The sequence below is a fragment of the Ictidomys tridecemlineatus genome, chromosome 4 (assembly GCF_052094955.1).
Source record: "Ictidomys tridecemlineatus isolate mIctTri1 chromosome 4, mIctTri1.hap1, whole genome shotgun sequence".
Taxonomy (NCBI): Eukaryota; Metazoa; Chordata; class Mammalia; order Rodentia; family Sciuridae; genus Ictidomys; species Ictidomys tridecemlineatus.
In genome coordinates, this window is record NC_135480.1 from 158,149,339 (window position 1) to 158,170,933 (window position 21,595).

Genomic DNA, 21,595 nt, shown 5'->3' on the forward strand with positions numbered 1-21,595 from the left:
GATAGAAACATCTAGAAGGAAGGTGGAATCTGATCCTTCAAGGAGGGAGGAAGATCAGGTCTAGAGATACAAATTAGGGAGTTGTTGATGTTGAGATGACATTTAAAGATACATACAGATGTCTTGAACTTGATCCAGGTACCGGTGTGGCTAAGATCCCCAAACCCTTACTTATCCTCTTACAAACTCTATGCTCTTTCCAGGCGCCCACAGGAGCTGTGCCACTCTCCTTTACCTGGGAGTTGCTGATCTGCCCTTTCAGGTCCCTCTGCGCCCTGCTTCCACTTTAATTTATGCCTTAACCATTTCACTAGAAAAAGAAAACAAAATAGACTTTAGTCCAGGACAGAGGCTATGCAAAAAAGGGGTGTCCTAGGGCCCCAAGTCCCCAAAAGGCAAACCTAAGGACTTGCGGTGAATACAGAGCTGAGGCCAAAGGCTGATGGAATGGGGTCACCAGGAAAAGGGAATTGTGAGTCTCTGAAGGGCAAGTCATAGATAATAGTGGGGTAATATGGTGGTAGGGAGGGTGGTAGATGTTGTCAGGAAAAGGGAAAGAGGAATCCTCCAAGAGCCTGTGAAGTTAGGCAAAGACCAAATTATTGAATGCTGGGCCAGAAGGAGGACTGATCTTTATTTCAGAGCTCTACGTACCTGCCCAAGGTGGCTACACAGGGGGCCTGTTCATTTTCAACCATTTAGAGGAGATTTTGTAAAAACGTCATTGGAGTGAAGGACGACTGGAGCAGAGTTATGAGACTTTCAATAAGCTTCCTTTTATTTTTGACATCTCTTTGTTCTACTATGTCTGTTAGCACAAAGAGAAGAACAATATTCTAGAATAGAGAAATTTGAGAATGTCATCATTAAGTTTTGCTTCTATAGACTTTGTCCATGAATTCACTTTCCTAGCGACCTATTTTTATCTGACTTATGGAGACACGGGAATTTTGTCCTCTTGTACCAGAAGACTTGTTGCAGGTTGAATTGTGTTCTCCCTGCAAATTCATATGTCCAATTCCTGACTTCCTGTAGCTCAGAATGTGACCTTATTTGTAAATTAGATCCCTAAAGCTGTAATTAATTAAAATGAAGTCATTAGGGTGGGCCCTAATCCAATATGACCGGTGTCCTTATAAAAAGGGGAGCTTTGAATAAAGAGACACACACAGAAGGAAGATGATGTGAACAGACCCAGGGAGCAGACAGCCATCTATAAGGCAAGGAGAATAGCCTGGAGCCCACCTGTCCCTCAGAGCCCTCAGAAGGAACCAACTCTGTTGACACCTTCGTTTTGGATTTGTAGCCTCCGGAACTGGAAGACAATTTTCATTATTTCAGTCATAAGTGTGTGGTACTTGTTTATAGCAACTCACTTCTACGTTGTGGCACAATCCTGTCCTAGGTCCTCTGGGTTTTTCTTTACTGATGCTTTTGAGAACCCAAGAAGCATTTTTCCAGTTGCAGCATTGGCCCTGGTGAAAATGGAGTCATTCGATATACATACTTCTCCCACACTGATTCAGGGGAGCAAGAGAAAAAGAAGATTAGATAATGCTAGCAGATTCCCCTCGTACCAATCCTACACAGAAGATCCGTGCTTCAAGAATGAGTCTGAGCTAGAGACACATGCCTTCATGTTGGAGTATCTTTCCATGGCCAGGTGACTCTATCCATTAAGATTCATATGTCAAGGGTGATTTGGTATTTAAATTACTTTCTCCTTGTAAGAACACTCTAACTCCCATCTAAACCTGAAGGTTTCCTCCTGGTTGATCCAGCTGGTGGGACAGTGTGGAGAGCACAGAGGCAATCTTGGTGGTGACCCTCCCACAGTCATTGTGCTCTGCAGCACGGCCTGGAACATGCGCAGCATGAGAATTAGAAGACAGCGCCAGGTGTGATTGAGATGCTGCTGCTTCTGTCATTCAAGTCAGATGTGACAACCTAAAAGTGGAACTGATGTGAAAGAGCAGGAAGACCATCTAAGCCAATTAGGCTTATATTTTGAAATATGTGGTACCCAGGGGAGAAAATAGATAAAGATGGAGCTTCCCCCAGGCCTGAGTCACCTAGGCAGGTGTCTCAGGGGCCAGGCTGGTAATGTAATCAAGGGAAGTGGGAAGGGCACAGTGCTGGTAACCTAGAGAGAAGAACTAAAGATACAGCCACTAGATAGCTACATTCATGCAAGAATGGATCCCATGTTAGCAGTGACCTTCAAGTTCCCAGGGTGGCTCAGTGGTATAGTATCCAGACACTGTTAATAGTGAGAAAAACAGGTGCATTGGTAACATTCCTGTAATCTTATCTCCTAAGGAGTCTGAGTCAAGAGGATCACAAACTCAAGGTCAGCCTGAGCAATTTACCAAAACCCTTTCTCAAAATAAAAGTAAAAGTAGGGGCAGGCTGGGAATGTAGCTCAGTGGTAGGGCACTAGTTAGAATGCACAATCCCCATCCTGCAAAGAAAAAAGAAAAGAAAAGAAAAGAAAAAGAAAGAGAAAAGAGTGAGAAAATAAGATACAGGCCCTGAGAATATTTTCCAAAACATACTCAATGCAGAACTTGTGTCCAAAAATAGACAAAAGATTCAACAATTAAAAAAAAACTTTAAAAAATGGGCAAAAGATCTGAACAGACACTTCAACAAAGAGGATATAGATGGCAAAAAGCATATGAATAACTGCTTGACATAACTCATAGGAATTTTCAATTAAATTTACAGAAAATACCACTACACATCTATCAGGATGACTAAAATCCCTATCTGACAACATCACAGGCTGGCAAGGCTGAAGAGCCACAGGAACTCTGTCATTGCTGGTGGGAATGCAAATGGATGCACTAACTTTGGAAGACAATCTGACAGCTGCTTACAAAGCTATACAGTTTTATCATATGATCCAGCAATTGCATTCCCTGGAATTTATCAAAATGAGTTGAAAACTTAGTACACACAAAAATTTACACATGAATATTCATATCATCTTTATTAAAATTGCCCAAACTTATAAGCAACCAAGATATCCTTCATTACGTGAATGGATAAGTAAATGTTATATATCTAGGCAATGGAATATCATTTAGCACTGAAAAGAAATGAGCTTTCAAGTCTTGAAAAGACATGAAGGAACCTTAAATACAAGTTGCTAAGTGAAAGAAGCCAATCTGAAAATGCTACATCCTTACGAATCCAATTATATAACATTCTGGAAAAGAAAAAACTATAAACATGGTTAAGAGATCAGTGGTTTCCCAGAGGTAGAGGGGAGGAAAGGTGAGTGTGCAGAGCACAGGGGACTTTTTAAGGCAGTGATATTGTAGTGATACTGTAATGATGGGCACATGACATTGTGCATTTGCAAAAACTACAGAATGTATAGCACAGAGAGGGAACCCTAATGTAAACTGGATTGTAATAATAGCATACCATTGTTGGCTCATCATTTGTAACAAGGACACCACACTAATGTAAGTGCTAATAATAATGGAAACTGGGGTGAGGTAGAAAGGGTGAGAAAACTTTCTGCTCAATTTTATTGTAAACCTATAATTACAATTTTAAAAACTATTCATTTTGAAAAAATAGTGCCTTTGAAATTTTAGCTACTACTTCAATATTTAAGGAAAATGAGGCCATTGTACAGGCCAGTTAAAAACTCCTCTGTGGGTTGTGACCATGAAGTACTTGACTTTGACTTCTGCCCCAGTCTCCTATGCAGCCTCAAAGTCACTGCCACAGGGCACTGGGCTCCAGGGAACATGAAAGACCACAGAGCTGCTCCAATTTCCTGTCTTGAGGGAGGAGGGAGTTGAGGTCCAGTTGAGCTGACACAACCTACTCAGGATGGCCTGGCTCACTGGGGACAGAGCCCAGATTGAGGTTCCAGTCTACTTCAGTGTTTCCCCCAAGATGCCCTTCCCCATGACCTCAGGGCCTCAGTTTTACTTTCCTTTCATTCCTTAAGGGCCATCGGAGCTTTTTTTATTTTTTAATTTTTTTTTTACAGCATGCTTTTATTTTATTTGTTTATTTTTATGTGGTGCTGAGGATCGAATCCAGTGCTTCACATGTGCTAGGCAAGTGTTCTACCACTGAGCCACAGTCCCAGTCCCTGAGTTTATTTTTAATAGAAGCTTGGACTTGGAAAAAGAGGTGGGGAAAAGTGGAGCACAGACACTAGACAAATGGACAAAGGAAGCTGTGGAAAATGCACCAACACTGTCCTCAAAATGACTTAATTGCCAGTTCCAGGCCCGAGTCCCATCTGGGCAGCCCCTCAGAGAACAGCAGAAGAGCTCATACGCTATATTTCCCAGGCTGGCAAATGGTCTTCTCTGTCCTCAGACTTGGCCTGGTTAAGTTAGCCCTTTTCTTGAAAATATTCTGACGACTGGTCTAAAATCTCATCCAAAAGCCTTGTTAAGATGCTTCATAATCAGAGTCTCTCAAGGCAAACCCTTGGCTTTCCCAGGCTCCAGTTTGAATGGAAACGTATTCCTGACTTGGAAAACGTGCAGAACCCTTATCACACATACCTTCAGATGATTTCCATGGAGAGCTATGGGAAGAAGGGACATCTGTTGGGAACACAGCTCCATAGTACTGTTTAGTTCTCAGAGCGTATAGTGAGTGGAGACAGTGGTATTCTAGATCACAGAGGAGGAAGCTAAAGCAGGGTATTAACGAGAAGACCTGAAACCACACAGCTAGTCTGTGGACAGCCAGAGCTCCAACCACACCTCACTCCAACTCTTGTCACTTCCTTTGTCACCACCCTGCTTCAAGCAGGGCTTTGAAGGGCTTTACATACTGTCTCTAGATTTTACACGCACTAATGATGGTTTTGGGGGCTTGGGAAGAAAAATGTAAAGAGCCACCATTCAAGTTCTTCCTTCTTACTCTTCAATGCTGTCCTTGGTGGGAATAGATCAATTCTTCCAGCAGGGTTTTCCGGCAGGGCCATGATAGTTGAGGTGGAATTTGTGTAGGAGATACCGATGAGAACCCAGAGGGGTTGGGGCAAGGGAGCTGTGCATTTATGGAGTGTCTGTTATTGACCACAGTCACTGTTATGGAGTGTGGATTGGATGAGAAATTACCCTGAGCTCTGTACGTGTTGGAAGCTATTTTGTCCCCACCATCCTCCTGCAAGGCAGGCACTGCCCATCGATATTTTACAAGGAGGTAACTGAAGCACTTACAGGTTTGTCACTGGCCCAAAGTCAGATAGGAACTAAGGGCACAGTCAGGATCTGAAGCCAGATGGGATGACTCCTAACCCTTTTCTTTCATGCCTCATTAGTACCTGCAAGTGCCAGAATTGGTATTTTGGTACTTCGACCATGTTCTTGAATCTCCACACAGCCCTACATGGCAAATACTATTGATTATCAACATTTGTAATCTGATTACCTGGCTTCATCATGTACTAGCTGTGTTATTTGGGGGTAAGTTGCTTAGCTTCTCCTGGTCTTGGCTTTCCATCTGTAAAATGGAACTAATAACAGTGCCAAGCTTCTGGGGCTACTGTGAGGGTTAAAAGAAGTGATATGCATAAGGCACCCGATACTTTCCATCCCACATTTAATAAATGAGAAGAATGAGCTTCAGAGAGATTAAGTCACTTGCCAAAGATCACACAGCTGGTGAGTATATTGCTTTCTTGGACAGGAGGGAGAAGGGAGTTGGGGGCTGCTTCTGAAATGAATGTAATTCACTCTAAAATGAATGTAATTTGGACACTCTAAAATGCAGTGGAGAGCATCAGCCTCTAATAGAGAAAATATGATTTAGTGGTTGGTTTTTAAACTAAACAAATTTACTGTGGTCTCTAAATGAGTCTCATGACAAGACCAAAACATTTCTTTTGCCCCAGATTACCAATATCATATGTTAAGGAGAAAAAACCAGATGGCTCTTAAGCTGGTGTCGGTGGAAATATATATAGGTGGGCTGTTTTTTATAGCTGTTGGCATATAAAATAAGTCATTATTCTAAATAGAAAAATATTGATGATGTCATCGAGGCCATTGAAAGACACATCAACCTGATCTGATGAGCTGGAAAATCAATAGATACTTTCCAAACAAGATGACATGCCCTTTTAATTGGTTGTGTGAGTGTGATATACTGTGCACTGCAAAGGTTCAAAGTTAATTCTCATTGGTTTGGGGTTTTGATTGTTGTTTCAGTATGCAGGCACTTTTGCATCCACTTAATATATTATTAATAGCAATAATAGTACCTGCTGTGTGGGATTTCATTCCAAGAAGGGACAAATTGATTGGTTATGTTCACCAGTATTACAACAAGGAGCTTGGCATTTCCACCTACTTCCTGTGAAGGCCAGGGGTAGATTGTGTGGGGGTTGGTCTGCATTTCTTGTATGGAAATTAGCCAAAGACACCCCATTTCTCATGGGGTGTTAATTCCAAGGTAGGCAACTTATTAGTTAAACCTGACCAATTCTGGTTGCAGATCTCTGAGTTATTGCATTGGCTCCAAATGCAGTCCTAACCCCAAGCTGGGCAAACACACCCTTTTTGAAACTCTTTGTTGAAAAGGCCCGAGGGAGTTTAAGAGCAACAGAGGTGGCATCTGGCTGCTGCTCTGAGAGGCTTCCACTAGAGAATGGAGTGATATTTTTCTGATGTGTAACTTCCTAAGAAGCAGGCCCAGGTAAACATGAAAGGCTCTGCTCCAAAAGGACTTGACATCCCTTTGTGTATTTTTGGTAACTTTCTTGATTTCCTTTTAGAAATTAACTGCAAGTCTAGAGAGGCCCGGTGTAGGAAAAGGAGCCAGTGGCTTCTCACTGCCTGGGGAAGTGGAGCTGGAAGGCACTTCAGAAATCATTTGGAAAGTCCCTTTTAGATGAAGAGGGGATTCAGCTCACAGTCCAAACTCATAAACATGAGCTGTATACTAAACTAATACAAAAGGTTTTGAAAATGATGCTTACTCACTTGATATTGACTGGGTGGCAAGAGCAAACAAAAAAACTTGGCCCTCTGTGAAACCCCTTTCCGGAACACACACAGTTTTGGAGAAATCTGAAGGAGAAGTAGGAGAAAAGTCAGAGAAAGGATCAGAGTAGAGGAAGAGGCAGGGAATGGGAAGAGACTGGATCCCACCCTCCACTTCTTACGCTGCCCAATGGGTGTGCTCCCATTGCACCAGCAACCATGGGAAGGCCAGCAGCCCATGTGCAAAGAAATGGCCCGTGTTTCAGGCTCTGCCACATGTCCTTGGCATCTCTGGATAATACCTGATTGTCCCCCCACAGGAAACAAATGACAGTACCCAACTGTGGTCTGAAAGGCGAGGGGGTGGGAGTCCGATTGTCACGAGGTGGGGAGAGAAGCTTATGGATGGTGAAAAGGTGAGAGGTCAGAAGCCTGGCAGTGTGGGTGGGCTTAGAGGTAGGCCTGGACACTTTCACTCTCTCTTAAGGAAGTTCTCCTGCCTCTGCAGAGGCTCCCTGCACCCGGACTACTCACATTAAAATAGAAAGCAGCTGTCTTGCTCCAGAACAACCCCATATTTACAATGACCAACACTGACTGAGATTTATAAACCAGCCCCCTCGCAGGGAAACCCCCAAGAACACACACCAACCTTGAAATGGAGTGGGCTCATCTCTCCACACCTTATCACCTCTTCATCAATCAGAAGGATGTGTTTTATGGTTGTCTTCCCAGTCCAGGGTCAGAGATGGGGCAGTTGGGCTGCTCTTGTTTTCTTTCCTCCTGAGCATGTCGGGTGACCTGGTGGCCTTCTTACCCATTAGGCCTCCTGGAAGGTTGTTCTGCTCCCTCTGATCTGGGCCGCTCATTCTCAATACCTAGCCCTAGCTGCAAGATGCCAGCCCAAGCTATAGGGTACCGAAAGTACTGGGCCTCATTTCAATTCAAACAACTGCAGTTTCCAACCAGAGATGCATTGCCCCTCACAGACACTCTCCATGCCAATCGGGTGGTCCCTGCCAGTGTCTGCCAAGAAGAAGCACCACTTCATGGTACAGAAATTGATTTAAATGCAATGAATCATTCTGTCACCCGACATTATACTTTCTCAGTGGAATTATGACCTTAAATTTTCCAGGGACTGAATTTCCTCATCTTGGATAGCAGTAACAAAAATAACAATAAGAAAAATCTCTAACATATATTGAGTTCTTATGATGTCAGGCATTATTACCAACTCAGCACCTTGTGAAACAACTTGGTGAAATCTCTCAAAATTTACCCTGTCATGCAGGTATTATTATTAACCCATTCCACAGCTAAGGAAACTGAGAACAGGGGGATTTTCTGACTTGATGTTAGTTATCGTCTTCTACCACAGAGATGCTCCCCTAAGGTACTCAGTGGGTCTGTAGTACAGCTGGTCTCAGGCAGTGTGGTTTTTATTTACAGACTTAGTTTAGAAAAGATTACACAAAAACAATTTCACAGACTTCTCAGTAGACATCTGAGAAAGAAGCAGGATAAGAATAATTATTCCCATTCTGTTATTTATTTGTTTTTCCAAGAATACACAATCTCAGAGTTTTAGCATTGTCGAAAGACATTTGACCACGGCAGAGTGAAGGTTTGAACCCCAATTTCTTTTGGCCAATGCTAGGTCCCTTCGCTCTGAGCCTCTGTGAAGCAACATGCTTGGCCTGGTTCTTTCTTGCTGTTTTTCTGACCACAAATGCCTTCCCTGCCTTTCTTTAATAATGGTTAAAATACAGGAAGAGTTTCTTCTCATTGAGGCTAAGGAAGTTGTTGTATGTAGAATAATCTTGCTCATTCTTCCTGAACACAAACAAAAACATTTGGTTGGGTATTTTGTTTTTTAGCAGAACTCTTTAATAAAGAACTAATATTTACTCAGGATTGCCCCATCGGAATGATATTAATTAGGAAGTGATTAAAGGATATTGGATCTCCTTCCATGTATTGCCTTGGTATTTATGAGAAATGCATGCTTATGAAAACATTCATTGGGTAATATTTGAATTTACTCTATGAGTTTTGTATACTTGTTTGAATTTTGTCAGGTTTTCCCAAAATCCAGTTGCTAAATAGGACCTAAATCTGTTAAATATTGACTCCAGTTTTGCCCCAGAAACATTATTCTGATAATAATATGGCTCTATTAAAGATCATAGATACTGAGGGAGATGACTTCTCCGTTTGAGTGGCGGGGTGTACTCTCAGGCAGGAGAGCAAGGGAAGGTCTTTCTGGCTTGATGTTAGCCAGTTTCTTCTACCAGGGGGATGCTCATGAAAGAAAAAAAAATTGACCAAATTAAAATTGGCCTGTGAGCTTTATTTTTTATTTCCTGTGGCTAAAAGTGTATAAATTGAACTGCACTAAATAAAACACAATAATTTGTTCTCGAAATTAGCAAGCACACGTTCCACCCATAAAAACCGTTGCTCTGTGATGTGAGACTGGATTTCATTCCACTGGTCTTGATTTATTGTTTGGTTTGTTTTATTTTGAGGGGGTGGGGATAAGACCTCTGCAGGACAAATCTATTAAAATGGTTGACAAGACCAGATTTTGCGAAGGTTTATTAATCTTTAAAAAGTCTCGGTCAGTGAGCTGAAAAATTTTAAATGTTAGGAAGAATTGTAAAAGGCCTTAAAGATGTATATGTGCTGCTTAAACCAAAAAGTCTGATGAAAGCTTGGAGAGACGAGTCCCCCTAGTATTTCATGGTCTTCTGGAAGGTTGTTCTCTATGCACTTGCTTTTTGTGCTGAAAGAAAGGTTTCCTGGTCATGCAGATTGAGAACATAGTGACTTACGATACCTTGGCTGGCCTTGCAAGAGCTGAGATGCTGCTCAGACAGCCCCTTTCCCAAAGTCCCCATAGCTGTGTGCATCCTCTGACAGAAGCAGGCACACCTGGGTTCAAACTGGGAGGCAGGAGCAGGATGGCATTTCTTTAGAAAGGCAGGTTAAAGGTAAAGTCATCAGAACAGCTCAAAAGAAACTTGGTGAATATGGGAGTGCAGATATATGCAAGGGGATGATTTCATTTCCTTTGTGCAGATAAACACAAGAAGGATTATCTTATCATGTGATAGCATTGTTCATAATAGCCAAGTTATAGAAACAAACTGAGTGACCCTTGAGGGAGGCATAGTTAAAGAAATTACATTATACACATACCCACGCATGAGCACACACACATACACACACAGGAATATTATTCAGCCTTTAAAAAGAGATCACGCTATTTGGGACATTATTACTGATTGGAGTAAGTCAGACACTGATGAAGAAATAATACATGATCTCTCTTGTATGTAGAATCTTTAAGCATTAAATAAAGAAACAACCAAAACAAAACCTTAATACATAGGAATAGTACAAAGGTGGTTATCAGGGATGGAGGGGACAGAGGAATGGAGGTCAAAGGGTACAAACTCACAATCACATAGGATGAATAATCTAGAGAAATAATGTTCAGCACAAGGCCTTTAGTTCATTATATTGTATTATATCCTCAAAATTTGCTAAGAGAGCAGCTCAGGAGGTTGAGACAGGAGGATTGAGAGTTCAAAGCCAGCCTCAGCAACAGTGAGGTGCTAAGTAACTCAGTGAGACCCTGTCTCTAATAAAATACAAAAATTGGGCTGGGGATGTGGCTCAGGGGTTGAGTGGTCCTGAGTTCAATCCCTAGTACCAATCCCCCAATTTTTTTTGCACACACACACACACACACATACACACAGATAACTATGTTGGTTAGCTTGACTGTAGTGATCATTATACAATGTATATGAAAAGATCATGTTGTAGTCCTTAAATATATACAATAAATTAAAAAATAAAAAAATGCTAAGGAAAACAGAGAGCGACTTAGTAAACTCCTGAATACAAACGTAAAACTTCTTTGGGATCTGGAGAGCCCCTCACTGCTCTGCCAACCAAAGAATTCAGTGAGTATGTTTGGATCTAGTGACGACTAGACTGGCCTAATTGGGGGGAAAAAAAAAAGAACTTATTGCATGTGACCTAAAAGTTCAGGAATAGACTGGTTTCACCTCTATGGTTGTTCCAAGGGTCCAGCTGATGTCAGCATTCCCCTTCTTCTGGCCCTAATTTTTACCAGTTGGCTTTATGACTATAGATTCCATGAAGTGGTTGCCAGCATTTAAGTCCAGTGGAAAGAATGCTAGCCTCTCTCCCAGCAGGCCCAGAAAAAATGTCATTTTATCTTATTGCCTCTTCACCATCCTCGAGCCAATCAAATGGTCCAGGGGAAAGAATGGGCAATCAGGCCTGAGTCACAGGCCCTTCTTTGGAGTCAGGAGAACTGTAACATCTACCCAAGTACATGAATCAAGAGGAAAGGTTCAGGCAGCTCCCCAGAGAAAAAGAAGGTGGTTTTTGCAAACTCGATGGCAGAAACAACAGAACTCTTGGTGTTTTCTAAGATGCAGGGTAATAAAAGAGACAGAGGAGGAGAGAGCCAACAGGGCCAACTCTACTGGTGGCAGCCCCTGTCACAGGTTGGAACACACAAGGCATTGCTTTGGAGGCTTCCAGAAATAACTGAGAAACGCGCTGGGGAGGTCTGTTTCTGACAATAAAATGGCTGGGAGACTTGTGCCCTTGTGATTTGGGTATAGAAACGATGTGTTGCTTTTCCTTCCACAAGGAGGCCTGGGGCACTTGACGACACTTGGAACTCTAGAGAAGACACATGGCACTTACAAGAGAGTTGTGGAGACTTGGGCAATAAAAGCCCCACAGCACTCTTAAACTCATATTATGGTTTGCTTTCGTGAGGTTTTTAAAAGGGTTGCATTCTGGTAGAAATACAAATTCATTTATAGGCTGATCCCAAGGACCTGGAGACAAAGAAGTCTTTAAGGTGGTTATTAAAGCGAAATTTCCGGAGACAACCTCAGCAGCTAAGAGGTGTGATTTCATCTGTGTCCCAGCGTGCACTCCTTTTCTTCCATGTCTGCAAGGGTTCCTTTTCTTGCTCATTCCTCCTGAGGTATGTTTGTGTTTCCTCTTTATTTCTTAAGCTCCTTGGGGGTGGGTCAGTTTTATTTGTCTTTTTAAAGAGTAGACTGTAGTTTTACTAGTTATTCACACTTTGCCATTTGAATTTCTAAAAGTGACCCATTTCAGCTTTTATTTTTATACAATTTATCTTTGAACTTTAGAGGTTTTGCTGTTACTTTCCGATTTAAGTCATGTTTAGTTAACTTATTTGCTTGATTAATAAAGCCATACATTTTCATTTGAATACAACTTTGGCCATGTCATTTGTCATTTTCTGCTCATTTTAAAATAATTCATCATTCAATTTGATTTTTCTTTATTCAGAAATTGTTTAAAATTTTCCTTTTTATTATCAAATAAGTAGGCTTTGTTGGCTATCTTTTTCATTATTATTGCTGGTTTCTAGCCTTATTTCATCATCCTAACAGAATGTGACCTCTCTGAACTCACATTTTGTGTTTTAAATGTTTTATTTTGGCCAAATGCACTATTTTTTTATACATGTGTACATAAGAAGAAAAGTGAATCTTTGGAACACACGCGATAAATGTGCATGTGCTCACATGCTTAAAAATGTCAGCTGGGCACAGTGGCATACATCTGTAATCCCAGTGGATCAGGAAGCTGATGCAGGAGGACTGTGAGCTCAAAGTCAGCCTCAGCAACTTGGCAAGCTGCTAAGCAACTCAGTGAGACCCCTGTCAGTACCAAAAAAAAAAAAAAAAGGAAAGGAAAAAGAAAATACTAACATGATTATACGAATCCTTCATATCATTTCTCCTTTACTTTTTTTTAGTTGTAGTTGGACACAATACCATTATTTTATTTATTTATTTTTATGTGGTGCTGAGGATCGAACCCAACACTTCACATTTGCTAGGCCAGCGCTCTACCACTGAGCCACAACCCCAGCCCCTTCTCCTTTACTTTTGCCAAAAATGATCTGTGGAATTCTCAGAGAATTAAAGTCCCCCACTAAGATGATCATGGTCTTATCAAATTATTCTTATATGACTAAGGTTTTGTATAATGTATTTTGTTGATTTCAACAACTCAAAATATATTACTCAATCAAATTTCATGTTCTGGCCTTAGGTAACCCTCCTTTAAAAAATATTATGTATTTATTTATTTTACAGAACAATGCATTTTGACATACTGTACCCAAGTGGAGCACAACTTCTCATTCCTCTGGCTATACATGGTGCAGAGTCATTCCACTAGTATAATCATACATCTATACAGGGTAATAATGACTGTCTCATTCTACCATCCTTCCCATCATCACAGCCTCATCCCTCCCCTCAATCCCCTCCACACAACCCCAAATTCCTTTATTCTTCCCTATCTCCCCATCACACTATGGATCAGCATGTCCTTATAGGAGAAAACATTTGGATTTTGGTTTTTTGGAATTGGCTTATTTCACTTAGCATGATTTTCTCTAGTTCCATCCATTTACCTGCAAATGCCATAATCTCAATTTTCTTTAAGGCTGAGTAATGTTCCACTGTGTAAATGTACTACATTTTCTTTATCCATTCATCTGTTGAAGGGCATTTGGGTTGGTTCCTCAGTTTAGATATTGTGAATTGAGCTGCTATAAACATTGAGGTGGTTGTGTCACTGTAGTACACTGATTTTATGTCCTTTGGGTATAAACCAAGGAGTGGAATAGCTGGGTCAAATGGTGGATCCATTTCAAGTTTTATGAGGTATCTCCATACTGCTTCCCATAGTGGTTGCACCCATTTACAGTCCCACCAGTGATGTCTGAGTGTGCCTTTTCCCTCACATCCTCCTGGCCCTAGGTACCACTTTATCTGACATTAATATTGCCACTCTCCACCAGTTTCATCTTTGGATGATATAGCAACAGCTATTTTTAACTTTTAAACTTTGGTTTCTTTAAAATTTTCTTTTATATATGTCCCTTAACAATAGTGTCCAGCTAACTTTTGATTTTTGTGAATTGGTTTGTTTTTTTAATTTGTCATCTTTGTCTACTAATGGGAAAAGTAAAGCCATTTACATTGTGATATTTGGGATGTTTGCTCTGATGTTTTCCATATTGTTTCATATTATAATTTACTTTTCCTTTTTTCCCTGATGTCACTATTTAACACATTGCATCCTTTTCTTTATTATGAAATTCTGCTATGTATTTTATATTGTTCATAGACTATATTAATATTTTTCAACATCATAAATATATCTGTCTGCTAAAATTAAATAATAACTCTACCTTGGCCCCTTTTCTCAAAAAGCTCACTACAGGTTCCTCACTCTTAATTCCTACACTTACCTCCTGCCCCATGTCTGAGTATTATAACTAATATAGAATTTTAATTCTGACCAATATTGAATTTTTATTATAGCATATACCTTGGTTTTCAAATATCCTCTCATTTATATTTTAGGTCATATTACTATTATTGTGAGGCTATTTACATTATAATGGGAAGGCATGTACGCTGATTCTGGAATCAATCTGTTTTCAAATCCAGTCTGTATGAGTTTGGTAACTTACCCAAGGAAAAGTAATTGTAAAATATATATTTTTTCCTACGATATAGAGTTAGCAATAGTAGTAGTTACAATGTAGTTAGAAAAATGCTTCACAGATGAGAGGTAGTCAAAACTTTAAGGTGGTATCATCACCAGCCCATGAGTGTTAATGTAACCTCATTGCATTATTGGGTTTATTCTCCCCTAATTTTTATACCCCATTATCTGCTCCCTTGAGATTTTATTTTTTTCTAACATGCACATTGTACATTTTAATAAGTAGTTCCTTTAGGAAAGGTACAGAGTCTTTGCATGTATAGAAATGTTTTTCTCTGACCCTCCCAATATTTTGGTCTCATGGATAATTTTGAAACTATCATCTTTGTCTTATAGAAAAGAAAACCAATTTCTTGTCTTATTCTTTTCTCTGTTGTAAATAAATCATCCTCTGTCTTTTAAAATCTGATTTCAGAACCTTTACCTGGATACGTCTGGGTTTATTTCTTTTTTTATTACCAAATCTACTTAACAAGCCCCTTTGATCTGAAAATGCAAGTCATTTCTTAGGTCAGAGAAATTTTCTTCTAAAATGTATTTGGTTGTTCTTCTTAAATTGCATCATTTTCTCTTTCCAAACTGTTCCTTTCACATTACATTTCCTGGGTCTATCTTCCATATCTCTTACCTTTTCATTCATCACTATCATTTTTTTAAAGATTTTTGTTCTGTTTTGTGAGAAGGTTTGTCCATTAAACTTTTCAAATCATTACATGAGTACTCATCAGGGTCCAGTCCTTTGTTTTAATTTTTCTGTTCTATGTCTTAACATTTAGAAATTAGATTTTTGGGAGGATGGTGTGTAGCTCAGTGGTAGAGTGTTTGCCTAGCACACAAGGCCCTGGGTTCAATCCTCAGTGATGCAGGAAAAAAAAAAAAGCAGAAATTATTTCAGAAACATTTATGTTTTGGGGTTGTTTCATTGCAATATCATCTTGTACATTTTAAAAGTTTTCAGGGATCTCATTTTCCTCCATAAGTGACAGAAAAGAGTCCCAAGTCTATGGGAGGGAATTTCCCTGAGTCTTATTCAATCCAAGGCTTTGCCCTTGAAGTCAGCTAAGACCCATGGGATCAGCAGACCCTTCTCAGGGCTGCCACAGCAAGCAGATAGGGCCATTTCTAGGCCTGTGCTGAGAGCATCCTCGTCTCGGCTGGCTGGCCTCACTCAGGAAGCAATAAGAGAGGTGATCTTAGGAGCTGGGGCTGTAGCCCAGTGGCAGAGTGCTTTTCTAGCTTGTGTGAGGCACTGGGTTTGATCCTCAGCACCATATAAAATAAGTAAGTAAGTAAATAAATAAATAAATAAAATAAAGGCATGCTGTCGATCTAAAACTACAAAAAATTAAACAAACAACTAACAAAGAAAGGTGGTCTTTGTACCAGAGCCCTTCAAAGGCAGACTATCCCTTTGGCCCTCCTCACCTCTGACCCCTAGTGTGAATAGCACACCTCAGAAACCTAATCTTCACTGGCTTCTCATGTACCTCTTCTCAAGAATCCAGTCTCAGTGTGGATTCCCTCCAGGCACCAGTTACAGACCTGCATCAGTCTACAGGTTGGATCCTCAAACCAGGAAGTTATCTATGTAATTGTATTTGAATTTTAAGAATTTCTTGGACACTGCTTTCTGTTAGATACTCCTGTTGAGAAGGTATTTTCCCCCTCTCTTTTGTAACAAAAAAGTAGAACATTATTCCTTTCTGATTTGGAGGTAGTGGGTAGGGGGAAAGGTAGAGAGAGAGAGAGAGAGAGCGGGAGAGAGAAATTTTTTTCTTCTCTGGTGCCTGAAAAAGAACTCCCTACCTCTGTTTTCCCAACTGAATGTGGCAAACCTTACTATTTGTTTATTCAATAGATATTCCCATATCCCTAATTCTAGGTAGCCATACTCCAGTTAACGTGAGAAGTGAGTCTGGAGCTATGGCAGTTATTTTGTAATCATGAACAAAATGAGATAATCATAGAAATGTATGTAAGATGGTTGATCTGCTGATGATGGGAGAAATCAAGTCCCTGATGATAGAGTTAAACCACTTACACATGTTGAGTATGAATATAGGTGCTAATGGCTTAACCCATTATAGCTGAGCAATCTGTTACTTGCAACTGAAAGCATTTCTAACTGATAAACTGATGTGTTGGACTGCGTGCTGGAATGATGCAGAGGCAGAAGACAAACATTATTTTGTTTTTAACAGAAGTACCCATATATTATAAGGTAGAATTCAAAACCAGATGAATTTAAAAAATAAAACAGAAAGCATTGAAGTAAATTTTTATTTGCTGGGAGCCTCTTTGGTCTAAGCCTATGGACATCCCGTGAGCCATTGGGAATTCTTGGGGAAAGAGCTTCAGAAACAGGCTGGAAAGGCAAACCAATGTTCTCCCTTGATAAGGATCAATAGTCAAGCAGATTATTGCTGCTGTTGTCACGCTATTATTTTTCCACCAGTAACTGAAGAAGAACACGCTGCTGACAACTGCGAGACATTTTGATGCCAAATATGTCATCCTGGGAAACATCTGATTTTACCATTAAGATTCAGGGAGAATTATAAATATATTTTTCAATTGAATTAAAGTTAAATGAGATTGTGATTAATAACAGCTAGGGGGTTGTGTTATTTATTATATTTTGAATTTTACCTCTGAGGTAAGCTGCTCTTGAAGTACTTTTTTTCTTTCCAAAAGGAAAAATGAGTAAAATAATAAGGAGTGCTACATATTACCAGGTGCATATCATGTTCCAGCCACTGTGCTAAGGACTTCATAGGTATAGTCTCATTAAGTCCCTCCAAGAATTCTAGAGCAAACTGCCACATTGTTTTACATATAGGTTTAGAAGAGTTACATAATTCTTAGAGGAAATTTTAATGTGCAAAGCCCACATTCTTAATGGAACATGCTTCTATCTTCCAAAAAGTAGTTTAATGCAACTTTTAGTCCATCACACTTACAGTTAATCAGCCTAGACTAGATCTTTTAACCAGGGTACTTGTTTAACGGTGGTATTTTTGAACTTTGAATTTAGTTTTCTATACATCCTACATCTTTAATTGAACTGGCAGAATTAAACCAGTTGATTATCAACAGACTATGATATGATTTGTCTTTTCATCATCAAGCAGTGCACTGTTTATTAGTAACCACAGGTACACTTCCATTAGACTAAATTCCCAAAGAATTCAACTTCAATACAATACTGAGAATTCTTGAGCCAAAGGTTAAGTGAGGGTGTAGTGGAGCATGCCACAGATAATTTAGATATAGTGCAGTCGTTTTCTTCATAAGATGGTACATATAGTCTCTGGATTTAAAAAAAAAACACTATATTGACAAAAAATGATTCCAATTTTCATACTGTCACAGTGCAAATAGAAGAGTGACTTACATCTCACAATTTGCATAGCTGATTTCCTGTCCTCTTGACCATTCCATCATCTGTCTGACAGTTACAAAATTGTTTTTCTTTGGGACATCAGTGGTATATGCTTATGCTTCAAGTGGTTTCCAAATTAAAGTATGGGTTTATTATATGACACACGGGGAACCTGATCCCAACTAGTATAATCAGACTCCGCAAATCAGTCAATCAGGCTTTGCCGATGCTCGTATCTGCAGCCGCTGTCTCAGGAATCGCTCTGGGCACCAGGTGCTCAGAGGGCTCACCATGAATGGTGAACAGACACTGCCGGGGCCTGGGGTTACCTAGCTCAGGATCCTATTCTCCTGTCCTTCAGTCCTGATAGAGATTTAGTTAGAACACCATGAAGCTGCAAAGGGTGCCTGATGAAAAGCCAAGTTTGGGATAGTTTAAGGATCTTAACTTTTGAACATGGGGATAATGAAGGAAACTTGAATGATTCTGGCTTGAGGCCATCTTAGCCACCTGCCTCACCTTGATTATATTCATACAGCACTAAGACCGCTGGCCATGCCCACATTCCCTTCTTTGCCTACAGCTCTGGCTTAAAGATAGCCCCAGGCTGTCATCTTTTATATCACATGACTTGTCCCAGGCACAGCTGACTGCAATAGGAATGGGCACTGCTCCAAGGAAGCCAAGCCAAAGCTTATCAAAGACAAAAGTCAAAGTCTGGCCCCTATAAGCCCAGCTGAGTTAACCAAGGAAACAAGGAGGCTCGTCATGGGAATGGAAATAGGAAGGGAGAACAGAGCTAGACAAAATCCCAGGGAAACAAATTCTGAGTTAGACAAAAAAAAAAAAAAAAAAAGCAGGGAAATAGGAACTGTAAAGTAGGGGAAGGATGATGTCCAGGATGAGCAGAGGTCATTGAAAACAGAAGAGAAAGGGGGGAGGGGAGGGAGGGAAAGAAGGAGAGAGAAAGTTTTCAAAACTCTCCAGTACTAAAGGTTCTCCAATTTCTGTCCCAGATATGTGTGTCTTCACAATAAATCCTCCTTTTCATAAGAGTTATTCTTTTCCACTGGGTGTATTGACATACGCCTGTAATCCCAGTCACTCGGGAGACTGAGGCAGGAGGATCATAAATTCAAGGCCAGTCTGAGCACCCTAGTGAGACCCTAAGCAACTTAGTGAGATCCTGTTTCAAAAGAAAAAAGGAAAAAGGGGCTGGGATTGTGGCTCAGTGGTGGAGCACTCGCCTAGCATGGGTGGGTCCCGGGTTCGATTCTCAGCACCACATAAAAATAAAGGCATTGTGTTGTGTCCATCTGCAACTAAAAAATAAATATTAAAAAAAGAAAAAAGACTGGAGATGTAGCTCAGTGGTAAAATGTCCCTGGATTCAATACCCAATACAAAAAAAATAGTCTCTTCCCTTGGTGGGGCTCTTTCTTTAAAGTATCTCAAAAGTCTGGCTGTGCAAGTTGTCCCCACTAGGTCTGAGCTTATCTGTGATCTGGGAATAGTTACTATTAAGAACTCACCCTGAAAAGGTGAGTTCTTAATAGTAACTATTAAGAAGAGGAGCACATCTAGAAACCTTGAATGGAAGGTCTTACTCAGACAGGTAGAGATTTTGGATTTCCAGATCTTAGGGGAGCAACTCCCCTTTTGCTTCACTGGGAATCCTCTGAGTTGCCCTATGATCTAATTCTGAGAACAAAATCCCAGAGACCAGCCACTGTCTACAGCTGAGGGAAGTATCCATTCACTCAAATAGGGCCCAACGTGCTGGTAATTCAGTGCTTTGACAAGGGGGAAAGGACGAGTGAAATTATCTAAATGGCTCTCGCTATTTATCTATATATTGTAAGTGCTATATTTCCTGGAAAGAAGCCGTGAGTTAAGAAAATAGTTTTAAATTCTTCTCTCAACTTCCTGGCTGCTGTGATACTCAAACCACATTTCAATATTTCTGGTTTTGTCTGACAAAGTAGAAGCATGAGGAGAGGGAGTGGGGAGGGGTCGACGTGGTGGAGACCCAAATCACCAAACTGGAAGGAATTTCAAGGGATCAGATGCTGCAGAAGGGCCAGAGGGTGGTATATACTTCCTACTTCAAATTGGCAACGAGGGTATCGTGGATATTTAAGCCACTCTCTCCTCCCCACCTTTCTTACGTCATCAAGTTAAGGAGACCTGAACTATCTGTGATCTATTTGAAGGAGTTGGTTGCCCTTCCTCCAGATCTGTTTTTCATCTCTGTCTAAAATTTTTTAAGTGAAAAGTCATTTGTTTGGGTTACATATCTCCAGGCATTCTCTTTTGATCATTATATAAACACACCGAATAATATTTCTCTAGGGCGGTAGGGGATTACTGAGCACATGGGAGATTGCTGGGCATCTATGTGAGCTGAGGAGGAAAGCAAAACAAAACGCTGATATTTCTATAGCATCCCAAATCTGTGGTCTGTGAAATTCTTCAGGTGTTATTTCATTCCATCCGCATGCTAACACAAGATAGATGTTTTTATTACTCCCATTTCTCAGATGAGAAAAAGTGAGACTTTCAGAGATTCTGTGGCTTTCTCAAGGTCTACGGGTAAGAGGCAGATTCCAGATGTGATGCAGGTCCTGGGGTGGAGGGTTTTTCCTACCCCAGGGGACTCTCCAGCAGACTGAAGATATCTACAAACTGTTTTAGGTCAGATTTTTAGCCAATGACCAGTGGTCAGAGAGGTGCAAGAACAATAACAGGAAATGTACCCTTCCCCCCCATGAACAGACCAAGCCCTGTCCTTGAGGGGAATCTCCAGGAGCCTTGGTACCTCCAGGTGGGGAGCAGCTGGACTGCCCTAGTGAGAGATGGTATGAGCTGTCTCTGTCCCCAAGGCATAAAATTTTGTAGGAAATTACCTCCCCTTCTTCTCATTTTCTACTCAAAGTATGTCACTTTAAAAACAAAAACAAAAAAATTTTGTTGTTGTAGATGGACAGCATGCCTCTGTTTTGTTTATTTTATTTTATTTTTTTATGCAGTGCTCATGATGAAACCCAGTGCCTCACACAGGCTAGGCAAGCATTCTGCCACTGAGCTACAGCCCCAAACCCTGGCATGTCACTTTTATATCAAAATCTGATCCCCAAAAATATATTGTTGACTTAATCACCATCTGTATTAGTTATCTATTATGCAGAACAACTCACCCCCAAGTTTGGCAATTTAAAATAATAGGCATTAATTATCTCAGTTTCTATAGGTAAGAAATTCTGGAGCGGATTAGCCTCTAGCCCTGGCTCAGGGTCTCCTAGGGCCTGCAGTCATCTGAAGGGCTGACATGGGCTGGAGCACCCACTTCAGAAAGGCTTGCCCCCACCGGCTCCTGCAAGAGGCTCCAGGTTCTTGCTGGCTTTGGCAGGAAGTCTCCCTTCCTTGCCACATGGACCTCCCCATGGGGCTGCTTGAACATCCTGGTGACATGGCAGCTGACTTTCCCCTGCGTAAGTGATCCCAGGGAGACACAAGGAGGATGCCTCAATCAATGCCTTTTATGTTCTAATTGAGGAAGTCCTCACTGTCACTTCTGGTTGCTGCATTCACTAGAAGTGAGTCACCAAGTCACCTCACATTG